Below are 16,421 nucleotides of genomic sequence, written 5' to 3'. Positions count from 1 at the left end.
GTTGTTGCAGTGAACTCCCTCTCATAAACAGCAATCTTCTTCGGTAGTCCAAGAAGAGAGTTGGTTGTTTGGATCAACCACTCCTTGTTTGAAGATTAAAAGCAGCCTTTCATCACTTTCATTGCAACTGATCACACTGTTGAATATTGTTGTAAATAGCAGAAACAACAAAACAGAGGAAATTTGTGAAGCGAAGCTAGCCATTGTGGTAAGTTTGAGAATAGTGGCCTCAACGTGAGAAGTCTTTGCATCATATGTATATATATATTGGAAAATCAGAAACTACGTGGTATATCCGCTGCACGTCCCCTCATTCTCCTTTAAATTTTATGGGAAAAAAATATTATTTATGAAGCATGAGGCTTATACTACGAATTTTGCAATATGTCTAATATGATGGGTAAGGGAGAAGTGAAGCATTGTGTGGCGTGTTGCAAGTGGGAAAGGGAGGCTGATCGGCTTAGCCGCCGTTTGTCTTTGGTCCTCCCTTTCCCACAGCTTCCCTCCTCCGTCCCACGTGTTTCGCTCTGTTCTTTTCCTGACAACACGTGATTTAATGGCAATAAAAAAAACTGGAGACAACCCACTCCACAAGCATACTAATTAGAATTTTGTATAAATGTATATATTCCGGTGTAAACATACATATAATTTCTTTAAATTATATTAATTTTAATAATATATCTTAAAATATTTTTTCAGTAATGCCCTGTATACTGGAATAAATTTTTTTGGTACAATCAGTATTATACAATATTTTTTTAATAGTGGTTAGTGTTCCAAAAATGCACTTAGCACACTGTGTTACTGAAACCTAAAATTATTTTAAGATACTAAATGTTTCTAGAAAAATCTTTCAGGGTGCTGACTAGAGCCAAAAATTATCTTAAGATACTGGGTGCTCTTGAAAGAAATATTTGAGAATGTTGACTATATTTTTAGGATATTAGGTGTTGCTGAAAAAATAACTTATGGTGCCGCCAAAAATTATTTTAAAAAAGTGAGTGCTCTTGAAAAATATTTTAGTGTGCCAATTGTATTTTAGGATGGGATACTGGGTGTTATTAGAAACATAATACTTTTTCTTTTTTTCAATGAAGAGATTAGGTAGGGAATGTAAAATTTTTATACCATTCAATAGTGATATTAATGCCCCTCGCGGTGCAGAAACAGGCAAATGACTCCGCCTCAATAACCAAGGCATGACTCTGTTATTTCAAACGGCATAAACCAAAATGGAACAGAGCAATCACGGGGAACACCATTCATCAGAAGTTTCTTGCTATCTACTACGCTTGATACTTAACATGAGAATTAGCTTAATTTTTAATTTAGTTTTAAATATAAGACTCCAGTTCATTTCATTTTTCATGTTTATCTTTTTTTTTTTTAAAATAGCTCTTGTAATAGTTGTACATGTTAAATGTTCTATCAAATAGTAGTCATAACTAATGCATATAATTAATAATAGTATTTTAGGGAAGATAACACCTCTTTATAACAAATAAGTAACTTAACTAATTTTTTTAATCTACTCAAATTAATCAATTAACTTTTATATTAAGAATTAGAGATAGTATTATGTCATGTACAAGTAGAGTATTGACCAAGTGCACAAGGCTCTCAATCTCTCATAAGGCAGAGCCTGAGAAGGTACATAGCTAATGAGAAGGAACGAGGCTTGTTAGTTTAGCACTGGGGAATATAATACTCATTCGGTCTTTAATATAAAATCTATTTAACTAATTTGATTAGATTAAGAAAGTTAGGTAAATTAGTTAATTATAAGAAATATGTCGTGTTTTTCTTAAATCACTATAATCATCTTTCTTAATATTCTTTCTTCTTCTTCTACTTGATTATGATTGAGAGAGTATCCATAGGGTTAATTTAAAAAAATTGATAAGTATAAGAAGTATGTTTTATATTTAGAATCAAAATCAACTTAATAATTAGGTCTTTAATACAGGAGAAGTACAAGCTTATATAATTTGCTTATAAGCAGGCGCTGCGTCTAGGTTACCAGGTAAAGTAAAGCCATTTTATGAGACCATCAAAGCGCAATGACTACTTTAAACTTCAGGAAGAGGCCACGTGTTTATAACAGAGGCCAGGCAATATTTGTTCTGAAATTACCAAACAGCCCATGAGCACATGCCTTCATAAAATTACCAAAAGAACCCTCCCTCTATTGCTGACGGTTGATGTCAAGTTCTTGTCGACGATGATGATTCAACCATGGTTCTCCTTGATCCGTCTGACGTGGCACCATTATTATGACGTGTTTGGCACTATCGGGTCATTATCGTGTTAGTACAAGTCCTAAGTCGAGATGGGGACTTTTACAATCACTGCTTAAAGGATATTCCATTGAAAAAGAAACTAGTATAAGTGCACACAGATATTCTGATAAACCATTATTACAAACTCTTATTTTGTCACTATTTTACTGAATTTAAGATAAACAAAGAACATTAATTAGAAGGGAACGCTGGAGCTCTAAGCCAAGTGTAACTGTCAGCAAAGCATCCTAGCTATTCCCTGAAGCAGAATATGAGACTCGAATTTGTGACAGGCACCATTGGGAAAGCAGTAGATATATAGATCAGATCTGTCTTCAAAGAGGCTACACCCATCGCTTGATCTGCTGCACTTGCGTCCCGTAGACAAAACGTGTTGAACAATAAACAACATAAAAAAAAACCAGTAAAGAACTAAATTTGTTTAACTAAGATGAGGAAAAAGAAGATAAACTTTCATCCAAATAGAGGAGAGATATGACCTTTTTTTTTCTTTTTGGAAATATATGATAGTTAAGTCATTACCTCAGTAGTAACTAAATTTGTTCCAAATAGTCGACCGAAATGTTTAAGCATGAGGGCCACGTTGACATAAAGTTGATCAACGAAACTGTCAAATAATCGGAAAAATCCATGTCTCCATGCTCTAATGAGAAAGAGAGAACCACAAACTCCCCAAAAGTCTACTGCGACTCCAGCTCCTATCCCAAGATACAATGACTTGAGAAATGTGTCATCTTCATTTTCTTCGCCCAACTTTAAGTTTTGAACTTCTTTCTCGTTACACTTATTTGGAAGAGGTTCTCCACAAAGTTGAAGATTGCTAACAAACACTACAAAAAAACATTAAATTAGTGGCATAATTTACTTTCAAAATTTTTTGTCACTAATCAAAATTAGCTATGGATTAGCGACGGAATTTAGTTAGCGATATCTCACTAAATAATTAGTGACGGAATTCAAAATTCTGTCACTAATTAGTACGAATTATTGACAGTGTAGTGATGAAAATTAGTAACATAAATTTTCTGTTACTAATCCGTTGCTAATTAGAGACGGATATCCTATAAAAATTCTGTCACAAATTAGGAATGGAAAATTCTGTCACAAATTGGTGATGGAAATTTCTGTCACTAATCTGTTGCTAAATTTTTTTATTTTATAAATTCAAAATACCACATGACAACCACTAATCATCGTGACGTATCATGTCTGTGACTGCCACCTCATCACTAACTACCACCTCACATTCTCCTCTCTCTCCCATGCTGCGATGTCATCCCCTCATCCACATCATTGCCATGTGTCCATCACTATGAGCCGCAATGTTATCAATGGTTGTCACCTTACCAACTCCTCTCTCCTATATTACCACGTCATCTCTTTATTTACGTCATCACCACTTGTACATCATTGTGATCCATAATGTCATCACTGGACGCCACCTCGACTTCTCCTCTCTCCCATGTGACCATGTCATCCTAGCATCCGCATCATCGCCACGTGTCCATCATTATGAGCTACCATATCGTCGTCTTGTCCACATCATTACCACTTCACAAATTGAGTCAATTTGTGAAGAAATGTTGGTTCAAACCTGAGACCTCATGCGTGCTTGCTGAAGCCTTTATCAGTTGAGCTGAGAAACACCTACAAAATTTGTATGCAAAAATAAATATATAAGAAATATTACATACATAATTTAATATATATTATACAATTTAATATATATTATTTATTTGAATTTAATTTTTATATTTTAGTAAAATTTCTAATAATTTATATTTTTATTCAAATATTTAAAAAAATAATAAGTATATTATATATTTTTATTTTTATTTTCTTTTATATATATTTTTTTAATTTTTATATAATATATTATTTTAAAATTATGATATATTATATTTTTATTTTAATAATAAGTTTAAAAATAATTATTATATATTTATATTATCTCTTTTTTTGTGACGGATTAGTGACGAAATTGCGACGGTAATTAGTGACAGAAAAACTCGGTCACTAATTTCCGTCACAAAATGAGTTAGTGATGAATTAGTGATGAAAATTAGTGACAGAATTTTTTGGTCACTAATTTCCATCACTAATCATTTAAAACAAAATTAGTGACGGACTAGTGACAGAATTTAATGAAGAAAAAAAATTCTATCACTAATCCGTCTCTAATTTAGTGATAGCACTAATTTAGCGACAAAAATTTTTTATCACTAAATTCTATTGCTAATTTTAATGACGAATTTTGTTAGGGATTAGCAATGGAATAAAATTGTTGCATGAGAAATTGTCCAATGTAATTGTTGCATGAGTCTCTAAAGGAATTTGGCCAATGAAATTTGTCAGGGATTAATGACGAATTAGTGACGGAATAAAATTCTATCACTAATCTCCTGTTTTTTTATAATGAAAACACCAAGAATCGAACCTCTAAATTTGAGTCCCTAAAGGAATTTGTCCAATGAAATTGTTGCACGAGAGGTTCAAGTAAGCAAGAAAAGATATATTAGAGATGGTTGAAGGAATTTCTCCATAAAGTCTATTGTGGCTGAGATCAAGAGATTTCAAGTTTTTCATGCCTCCAATTTCTTTGGGAATCTTTCTACTCAAATGGTTTTGAGACAAGTTCAAGGATTGCATTTGACTCATACTAAATACTCCTTTAGTCCTTAATATAGGACCCAAGTATTAAGTTAGTTTTGGTCCAAATATAAAACCCATTTTTCATATTTATTAGTTTTCTCTAAATTAACCCTATGGATACTCTTTCAATCATAATCAAGTAGAAGAAGGAGATGAGATATTAAGAAAGATGATTATGGTGTTTTAGGAAAAACGTGTCATATTTCTTATAATTAACTAACTTACCTAACTTCCTTAATCTAATCAAATTAGTTAAATGGGTCTTATATTAAGGACGGAAGGAGAGTTCCTTAGGAATTTTTCTAGACAACTTGTTAGAGGAAAGATCAATTATCCGCAAAAACAAAATGTTAGCATCATCTAATTCTCTTCCTTTAGTATGTATGTTTATAGTTTCCGCCCACAAAAGCTGATCAGTTGAATCCATGATGTTATATAGGCAATGAGGTATGGATCCAAAAAGATTGTTATCACCAAGATCTAGTATCATAAGAGAGATTGCACAATTGTAATGGAATCTCAACAATAAATTGGTTGGCCCTCAACTTGAAAAGTACCAAGCGTGGAGGCATTGTAGTTGGCAAACTGCCTGAAAATTCATTTCCTTCCGAAAGAAGGTATTGCAAATTTGTCCAATTTGATATGTCTAATGAAAATTCACCGAACAAATTGTTACCACATGAATCCAATATCCAAGGATTCAATGAGGCCAGGAAGGGAGGAACTTTACCCTCTAGCTCATTACCCCTCAAATTAAGGTATTCTAATCATTTCCAGTCTACCCAACAGTCAGGAATTGCTCCACTTAAATGATTATGGGATCAGTACCCAAATAAGACAGTATGCTTTCCTCATCACTCTCTAGTTGGCACAATAATAAGAAAATAGAGCCTGACAAAGAATTGTGAGATACATCAAAGTGAGAGATAATTGTCGACGGTGTGATATTGGATATGTCATCACTAATTATGTTGTTTGACAAATCAACATAATCAATTCCTGCAATTTATTCTTTTTTGGCCAAATGCATAATTCAAGATTCTACTTTGTTGTGTGATTTTCTCTACTCGGGTTGTGTGTGTGTATGTTTTTTTTTTTTTTAATAGTGGTGAGGTCGTCATTTATACCTCTGTAGGTTGTAGACCAAGAGTGGGCCTTTCAGGGCCCATGTATGTGGGTTCTTGATGCTTTCACACCCAATAGAAAAGCGGCGGAAATCAACGGGATTGGGCCTGACCTAACAAAATGATTAATCTCTCACATGACAAACCAAAATTTAAATATCCGCTGAGGAAAGTACTCACTTTTAATGCTTAACAATATTTCTGATGGGAGGATAATTATGCATAGTAAAAAAAATAAAAAAAGAAGAGGGAAAAATTTAATATATGAGCAAATTAAAAAAATTTTGAAGGGAAAAAAAACCTACTCCTCTAGTCCTTAATATAAAACATATTTAACTAATTTGATTAGATTAAGAAAGTTAGGTAAATTAGTTAATCATAAAAAATATGGTATATTTTTCCTAAAATATCATCATCATCTTTCTTAATATCCTCTTCTCCTCTTCTATTTTATTATGCCTGAAGAAGTATTCATAAAGATAATTTAGAAAAAATTGATAAATATGAGAAATAGGTCTTATATTTAGAATCAAAATTAACTCAATAGTTATGTCTTATATTAAGAACCGGAAGAGTACCATCTAACGGGTTGGGTCTTGGGAAGGCAATGTCAAATTGCTCCACTGGTGACGCCGGAGGTCCAAGGGTTGACCAAGGCTCCAAGCATACAAAAACCTTGAAAACCTCAAAAACAAAACGTCCTCGTTTCATTGCAAGAAACTCAAATTACAGTAGATTTCTACATTTGAACTTACATGCTATATAGATGATTTATGAATCGCGATAACCATTGTCAAAGGGGGGAAAACTAGATAAATAGCAAAAGACAAACACATTTTTTGTTGGGTCCATTGATATCAACACAGTATCAAAATTATATCATAACCTGCTAAGTTATATAACAAAATTATATCAACATTATACCGTATGATATAAACAAGAAAAAGAACTGCTGTGTTCTTAACATGAGAATAACATGACTTGCTAAGTTGCTATAAATTATATATCAGGTGTTGATCCCTGAAGCAAGCAAAAATTTAAATGCCTTGAGAAATTGATAACCACACATGATATTTCTTATTGTCAAGTCTACTACTAATTTTTCCAAATCTTCCCGTCTTTTCAATAGAAATTGTGTCCTGAATCCAATTTCTCCACATTTTGTTACCTGCCTTATATTATATTCTTATCTTTTTCAATTTCCAAAGCCAAGTTGAATTACTGGACATTTTTAACCACATCTTTTCTTTTAACATTGTGAATAGGAAAATACCACAGATATAATCAGTTATATGATTAGGTCCTTTTAAATATGGTACGTGTTAGGGAAAGACTGGAGGCTATTACGTATAAAAATATTGAAGGCCAATAGCTCTGTGATTTTTTATTTAAAAATGTTTTCCCCAACAAACCAAATCCTATGCTATGACTTGTAAATAAAATAGCTTATTATAATTTATTTTATATCATTGTTAATTATTGAAGGAATATACAGAGACACCCTTGATCATTTTCATTGCAACCGTTGATCATTTTCATTGTAACTCATCACCCTGTTTAATATTGTTGCAAATAACAGAAACAACAAAAGAAAAGATATTTGTGAAGTGAAGCTCGCCATTTTGGTAAGTTTGAGTATAATGGCCTAAGGAAGCCTATACATGATATACCTATGTATACTGGAAAATCTAAAGTAAGAAACAAAATTTTAAACGATTAAAAATTTATAACCGCATGATTTTCATTGTGAAGTCCAATATCTTAGTGATTTTTTATTTTATTTTAGAAATGATTGCAAACAAAACAAATCCTGCATGGGCTCCATGAATGGCATGGAGCTTAATTATTTTATTTTATACTTTTATTAATTACTGAAAGAAGCATATATACAGACACATATTGAAGTGAAAGTGAATTAATTTTATTTATTTTCACTTTACTCCAGAAATGAATAAATGAATTGAGATCACTGAAATTTGAATAACTATATATGCGCTGTAGTTTTATTTTTTTCTACAAGAAATTGGACTAAATTTTGCTTCAAACACGCCACAAATTAAAGTCTGACCTCTCTAATTCAAGTCATATTATAGGTTGAAATAACAAAACAAATGAAAGTTGCAAAACGAAACTGTCATCGTGATTTGCTCGAGTAGAATGAACTCAAATAAGCCTTTATTTATAAGGTCAGGATATTTATAAGTTGTGAAAATTATTGCAAACAAATTGCAGCTTAAAAAATTTTGGAAAATCAAAGTAAACAAATATTTAAATGCCCAGAAAAAATCTGTAACCACATCTTTTTTATAGTCAGGTCTTCTAATACTTCCAAGTCTTCGCATCTTTTTAAAGAAAAGTTGAGACATTAATAAATTCATTTTTCACAACCAAAGTAAAAGTTGCTTAAACAACAAATTAAAGATTTTTTTCCATGACATATAATATAAATAGACCATTCACCTAGAGGCTATATGCGAATACAACTTTTAGCTTTTAGAATAAAGTTAATTAGATCTTTTGTGTTCAGTTCATATTATTATTAACAACATCAACGACAAGGTGTCGCAGAGATACTCCACACAATAATATGTATCTTGAAATTCATCAATAGTTTGGGGGCATGTTTTTCATTTCAAAACGAGAATTTTTGCAAATTATTCAAACGTAAGTCAAATATTTATTTATTGAAAGAAAAATAATTAGTATTATTTTTTATTTTAGCTCTGAAATGAACAAATTAATTAATCATATATAATCTTGGAATAAATATCCATTATTTTTGCATCATAAGTTTGATTTATATGGAAATTTCTTTACGCAGACAAATTTCTCAAGTAGTAATATATTCTTTTTTATAAAAATAAATACTACGTTCCATAGGTCCTCATTGTCAAGTCTACCAATAATATTTCCAAGTCTTCCCGTCTTTTCCATAGAAATCGTGTCATGAATCCAATTACTCTACATCATGTTACCTGCCTTATATTCTTTTTTTTTTTTTAATTTCCAAAACCAAGTTGAATTAGTGGATATTTTTAACTACATATTTTCTTTTAACATTGTCAATAAGAAAATACCACAGATATAATCTGTTATATGCTTAGATCCTTTTAAATTTGGTAGGTGTTAGGGAAAAACTGGAGGCAATTACGTATAAAAATATTGAGGGCCAAGAGCTCAGTGATTTTTTATTGTAAAAATGTTTTAGTAAACAAACCAAACCCTATATTATGACTCATAAATAAAATAACTTATTATCTTTTATTTTATATCATTGTTAATTATTGAAGGATTATACTCAGACACACTCACTCACGTATTGAAGTCAAAGTAAATTAAGTTTATTTATTTATTTTAGTCCGGAAATGAATAACTTAATTCAGATAATTGAAATTTGAATAAATATTTGTGCTTTGAAGTTTGATTTTTACGCATAAGAAATTGGACAAAATTTTAGCATGACTCGAAAATAATAAAACCCTATATATATAATTTTTTTTATCAAATTTAATATAAGCCAAAAAAATAAGAAAAATTCCATGTGGAATCCATAAAATTAATTACATATGGCTCTTTGAACTCCATATTTTGTCCTATTTGTGAAAAACTTAGGTCAAGTTGCTGATATCTATTATATAAAGTTCTCAAATTATACATGGACATGTGTCTATTTTTGTGTCCTGTAAATTTATAATTAAATATTATTAAATGCTAATATTTTAAAAATAAGACATATGGCTATATATGATTTGGGCACTTAACATAATAAATATAAGTAATTTGATGTTAGTATTGTACTCTTTCTTCTTCTTCTTCTTCTTTTCTTTTTTAGCTTATTTATTGCTCGTTATTTCTCCTTTTCTTTCCTATTCACATGCCTTCCAAATACACGTGAGTGGATATATATAAATAAAATTAAATACCTTACCTTTAAAATTTAGGGAGAATCCCAATTAAATCCAGCCGAAATACCTAAATTCATATTTAGGCCTACACTTTTAACAAATTCCTAATTAGGCCATGAGACCTAATTAGGGATTTTTGAATGTTGTTAGATCACCAAAATGCCCTTCTTCAATTAAAAAGAAAACTTGATTAATATACCTCTCCCGAGTAATTCCTCATCTCTTATGATTTTTTTTAGACCAAAAAACATATAAGTAATTTTACAATGTTTGAAATTTGCATATATAACTTATACTATTAAAAATATTTTAATAAAACATGTTAAATTACAAATATAAGTAAAATTATAAATATTTTTTATTTTCAGTTCTTGTAATTTATGTTAGTTTTATTTATTTAAACAATGTTGGATCCAACTGAAAATGTAAATGATTACGATTTAATATTAAATTTTTATTATGATTAAAATATTTTAAAATTTCAAAATAAATATTTACAACCTGAAAGGAAAAAATATTAAAAATATTTATTTAAAGATTACATATATTATAATTTGAAATGTTTTATGAAAATATTTTGAAGATTTTAGTTATATTACAAAATTTCAAACACTAAAAAATTATTTATATTTTTTGTCTAAATATTAATAATAAGAGATGATGAAACACTTTAGAGGGATAAAATAATCAATTTTCATTTTTAACTAAAGAGGGGCATTATAGTTACTTAACAATATTCATTATGTCCTAATTAAGAATTTGTTAAAAGTGTAGGTCTCAATTTAATTTTAAGTATTTCAGCAGGATTTAATTAGGATTTTCCCTAAAATTTACTGTACATTCAGGCTTTTACAGGTCCAAAGGAAAATTGATCTTATATACAAAATATTTAACTGACATATAAATTTAATCATTTATGTTTTCTTCGACTCTATTTCAAATAAATTATATACATACACATAATGTAGGTTGTCCCAAAAAAAAAATGTTGTAGAAAGCATTCATTCATTATGTCTAGTCCAAATACACAACAAAATTATATACCTCTCAAATTCAAATTAGATTATATGTTAAAATAACAAAACAAATGAAATTTTCAAAATGAAACCGTCATCATGATTTATTTAGATTACATGGTCGCGATGTACATAAATTGTGAAAAATGAAAATCATTACAAATAAAGTGGTTATTAGAAAATATTGGAAAAAGCACACAAACATCGAAATGGCTAAAAAAATCTATAACCATTTTTTTTATGGTCAAGTCTTCTACTACTTCTAAGTCTTCTCATTTTTTCGAGGAAAAACTAGAATATTAATACACTCATTTTCATATCATTTTCCATTTTTATTCAATTTCCACAGCCAAATCGTTTGAAACACTTCAAAAAGATGAAAGTTGTTTAAGCAACAAAGTAAAGGATTTTTTTCCCCATTCAATTAGAGGTTTTCTAGAAATACAACTTTTAGCTTTTGAAATAAGAAAAATATCTTTTAAATGATCATTTAGACTTTTTATGTTTAGTTCATATTATAACAACATCAATGACTTGTGGCGTTACAGAGAAACTGCATACAATCATATAAATCTTGAAACGATTATTTGTGGGATGTTTTTAATTTCAAACGAGAATGTTTGCAAATAATTCACACATAATACAATGATGTTCCTAGTCTTTTAGTTCTTTTCCAAGAAACTTCACGACTTTAATGTCAAATGTTACTAGAATCTAGACTAATTGAGATCAAGCCAAATTTGACATATTGACCGAGACATTGCCCCATCCAGAACGCTTGTAAAGTATTCGTCCCAAACTGCACTCAAGTTCAGTCTCCGCTCATTCATATTGAAACCCACCAAGGAGCTTCCATTCTTATCTTCCAAACTATACCCCATTCATGACGCTCATAAAGTCTTTAGTTCTTTTCCAAGAAGCTTCACAACTTTCAACTATAGAATTTATTGGGACCAATACTAATTTGAATCATGCGAGAAAAAGATGTAACATATTGAAGATATTGCCCCATCCATGACGCTTGTAAAGTCTCTAGCCCAAATTATACTCAATTTTAATCTTTTTGCTCATTAATGGAACCCACCATAAAGCTTCCATTCTTATCATCTCTTCCAATTTCCTTTGATAAAAGAGATCCTCAACAGCAAGTGACCTCTAGTTAAACTGATACAAACCGCTTTACCGGTTAAAACAGGTGGTCAATGATAATAAGTGATGATAAACCAAGTCATTTTACTCATCTGTGGCCTGCAACTACTTGGCAAGGAAGGGGAGTACTCAGTAATGTAATGTATTATGGTAGTAATTGAAACAATAGATTCTCTAAGTGCATCGCCAATTCGGCATAGTTCATTGGAGAAACTTTGGACAATATTTTATGTAGAATGACACATTTTAATTATTTTATGATGACTTTTCCAACACGCACATCACCAAATGCCCCTTGTATCCATTGGCGAAACTTGTCTGGGAGATTTTTTTTTTAACAGAAAAAAAAATCATTCACACTTTTGGAAAGAGGCACTAAATCAATTTACTCAATATTTGGCGATTCTGCACAAACGCAACTCAAAATTCTACTTTGTTATGTGATTTTCTCTTTTGGGGTTATGTGACTTTTTTTTTTAATAGCAGGAGAACAAAAAATGGGCCTTTTCAGGGCCCATTATGACTATATATGATTTAGGCATTTGACACAATGAATATAAGTAAATTGATGTAATTATTGTACTTTTTCTTCTTCTTTTTTTTTAGCTTATTTATTGCTAGTTATTTCTCCTTTACTTTCCTATTCACATGTCTTCCAAATACACATGAGTGAAAATAAACATAGGGAAAATTAATCTTTTAGTTTTTCAAATGTTTTAACTCACTTATAATTCAATTATTGAATTACAATTCGGTGTAACTCAATCTCTCAACTTTTGACTCTCCTAGTAAACGTTAGAAAATATTGGAAAAAGCACACAAACATTTAAATGACTAAAAATCTATAACCATTTTTTTTTAATGGTCTAAGTCTTCTAATACTTCTAAGTCTTCCCATCTTTTCGAGGAAAAATTAGAATATTAATATATTTATTTTCATATCATTTTCCATTCTTATTCAATTTCCACAGTCAAATCGTTTGAAACGCTTCAAAAAGATAAAACTCGCTTAAGCAACAAATTAAAAGATTTTTTTTTTCTAATTCAATTAGAGGTTTTCTAGAAATACAACTTTTAGCTTTTGAAATAAGAAAAATATCCTTTAAATTATCATTTAGACTTTTTATGTTGAGTTCGTATTATAACAACACCAATGACTTGTGGCGTTACAGATGAACTGCACACAATCATATAAATCTTGAAACAATTATTTGTGGGATGTTTTTAATTTCAAACGAGAATGTTGCAAGTAATTAGCTTTTGAATTAATGAATTTCTCAAGAGACCAGAGCTGCCATTGCTTTTCAACGATCCATTAAAAAAAACAATAAGAAGATAAGGGAATAAAAGAGAAGGAAAGTAAATTACACACTGGTGGAAAAAAATTAATTCATCATCTCAGAGGGATGGTATATGATGACTTCCACTTTTTGTTGTGCCCATATATCGTTGATTTTTCTTTTTCATCGTCTTCTAATTTTTTTAGTGGCAGCTTCTGTCTCTTGAGAAATGTAATCCGAAAACTAAACTAAAGTTAATGTTAAAAATTGTCAGGAAGGTCTTAGAAGTTGATTAACCTCACCATAGTGAGTGGGGGAAACACGCAATCACCAAACAATGTGATGTTTTATTTATTAACATTAATAATTAATTAAGAAAGTTATGGAAGTCATCAACTATACTATCCCAATAACATGAATTTTTCCCCTCAGCGTGTAATTTACTTCTTACCCCCCCCCCAAAAAAAAAAAACACGTCCTCTCTAATTATTTTAAGAATTAAAGGAAATTTGCCTTTGGACTATTTGGCGGGTAGCACTAATTATTAGCATGAACTATTAGCAAAGCAATATTGCCCATTGAAGAGTCAAGATCATTGCAGTATCGCCCCTTGTCTGACCACATTAATGTTGACTGTTAATCTTACATTAATTTTTAGATTAAAGAGAATTTTTACATTAATATAAAAACTAGTTTGGAGATTGAATTTGATTATAAGTATAAGATCTTAATATACTTTATATCTTATATTTATTATTTTTCTTCCAATTAATTTCTGTAACTTACAATTTAATGTTTTACAGAATGTTTGTTATAATTAACTAATTTATTTCACTTTTTTAATTAAATCAAATTAGTCAAGTAGCACTTATATTAAAGATTAGATATATTGACAAGATTTATTCTGAGAACATTAGCAACATTAGGAACAATTTTTTTATTAATTTTTATTCTATCCATTCAGTTATACAATTTAAAATCAAAATTTCCCATCTAAATATCATCTCCTCTTTATATATATAATTGTCTAAATATTGAAGTCGTCTTTTCAACTAATAATCGGACGTCATGGTGGATTGTTTATTGGGTGAAGAAAGAGGGACAATTTTATTCACAAAAGGCAAATCAGCATATGCATTAACACAAAATTGATCTAACGTCACTAAAAAGAGTGGAGTTTAGTAGAAGAAGTTAGTCTCTTATAACATGGTGAATTAAAGTTTGGATCCTCATTGAAAGAGATGTTCACATTTAATGCTCGATAATATCTCGAATAAAATTACATCCAATAAGAGAATACATATACGTAGCGAAAAGGAAAAAAAATCAACTTTAATTTGTATCACTAATAGTATTGGGCCCTGACCGTATCATAACACTCTACTCACTAATCCTTAATTAAAATAATGAAATATTTATAATTAATTTCAACACCTTAGAACAGTAGTTAATATGACTTTGTAGAAAATATGGGAGGGAGTACTCGAAATGTGCAGATTTCAAGTAGGCATTGGAAACATGCTCGTGTTGCTCTGCACCTGATTATCTGAGCTGACTTTTTATTTAATGTTAATTATATTTAACACTTCTCCGATTCTCAAAACAAGAATTACATTATAAAATGGATAGAAGGAGTAACTGAGAGGTTATTTGAATATCTAGCCTGAACAAGGCATGACTTTGTCATTTGAAGCTAACCGTACAAACCAAAATGGAACAGAGCATCTCAAGCTTCAAAACAGAATGTTATGAGATCCTCTCATCTTCCACAAATTAATAGTAACTCACTGTAGCAAGTTACAAATTAATATCCAACATGTTAACGTACATATAAATCTTATCTTACAGATTACAACACTCACATGCCTTTTCGTTTTGGTTGTTACACTTACACCTGAAACCTCAAATACAGACGCATAATATCTTTTTATTTGATTCTAAATCATAACTCATGATCGAACTTTAGAGTAACAATCATATATCACATTCAAGACTATTCATCAAAGGTTCCTTAACAACATGAGACACCCAGACACACATATAACTATTATTACAAAATATTCTCTTCTCCCAATTCACTAAATCTAAGATAACAAAAGGGCATTCAGTAGGCTACGCTATCGGAGTCCTTGACCATGCAAAACAGCAGCAAAGCTCCTTATTCCTTGAGGCAGAACTCAGTATTTGAATCAGAGGAACGATCAGAGTAGGCATAGCTGCTATTTCACTTGCATCCCATATTGAAAAACAAACAAGATAAAACATAATCAGCTAAGAACAGAATTTTTTTAGGAAATAGAAGAAATTAAAAGGAAAAAGGAAAATACTAACAATATTTGAAAAGTTAAGGCGTAGCTAATTTATTACCTCAAGGGAGATCTGTTTTTGATATTCGACCGAATCTTTTGAACCAGAGGGTGAAGGCAACATAAAGTTGATCTTTCAAGTGATCAAACCATCGGAAAAATCTGTGTCTCCATGCTCTGATGAGGAAGAGAGAACCACAAATTCCCCAGAACCCCGCCGCAAATCCAACCCCCATGCCAAGATACAATGACTTCAGAAAGCCGTCGTCTTCATCTCTTTCAGCTGGCTTTGAGTTGTCATGAGTTTCTTCTTTTTTGTTGCACTTCTTTGGAAGAGGATCTCCACAAAGTTCACGATTGCCAACAAAACTCCAGGAATCAAAACTTTGAATTTGGGTTCCCAGTGGAATTTGTCCGATGAGATTGTTGTATGAGAGGTTCAAACAAGCAAGAAAAGACAAATTAGATATGGTAGAAGGAATTTCTCCAGAAAGTCTGTTGTAGCTGAGATCCAGAGATTCTAAGTTTTCTAGAGCTCCAATTTCTTTAGGAATCTTTCCAGTCAAATGGTTTCGAGACAGGTTTAAGGACCACAGTAGAGTAATATTGAACAATTCTTTAGGAATTTCTCCAGATAAGCTATTAGTAGAAAGATCAATAACACTCCTTCCAAAATATACTGACAT

General features: G+C 30.6%; 1 long non-coding RNA gene across 1 annotated transcript; it reads right to left on the bottom strand.

The window, feature by feature from the left end:
* Positions 1-15,342: 15,342 nt before the first annotated feature.
* Positions 15,343-16,401, bottom strand: LOC114719002 (uncharacterized). The gene is made up of 2 exons (XR_003737877.1): positions 15,797-16,401; positions 15,343-15,656 (listed from the first exon to the last, which is right to left on the bottom strand). It is a non-coding gene; the product is annotated as an uncharacterized LOC114719002 (long non-coding RNA).
* Between the last annotated feature and the right edge of the window lie 20 nt (positions 16,402-16,421).

This window comes from Neltuma alba, unplaced genomic scaffold (assembly GCF_004799145.2).
Source record: "Neltuma alba isolate B1F8T4 unplaced genomic scaffold, ASM479914v2 tig00011881_pilon, whole genome shotgun sequence".
Classification (NCBI taxonomy): Eukaryota; Viridiplantae; Streptophyta; class Magnoliopsida; order Fabales; family Fabaceae; genus Neltuma; species Neltuma alba.
Note: the sequence above shows the minus strand (reverse complement) of the source record. Positions and strands in the feature narration are given on the sequence as shown.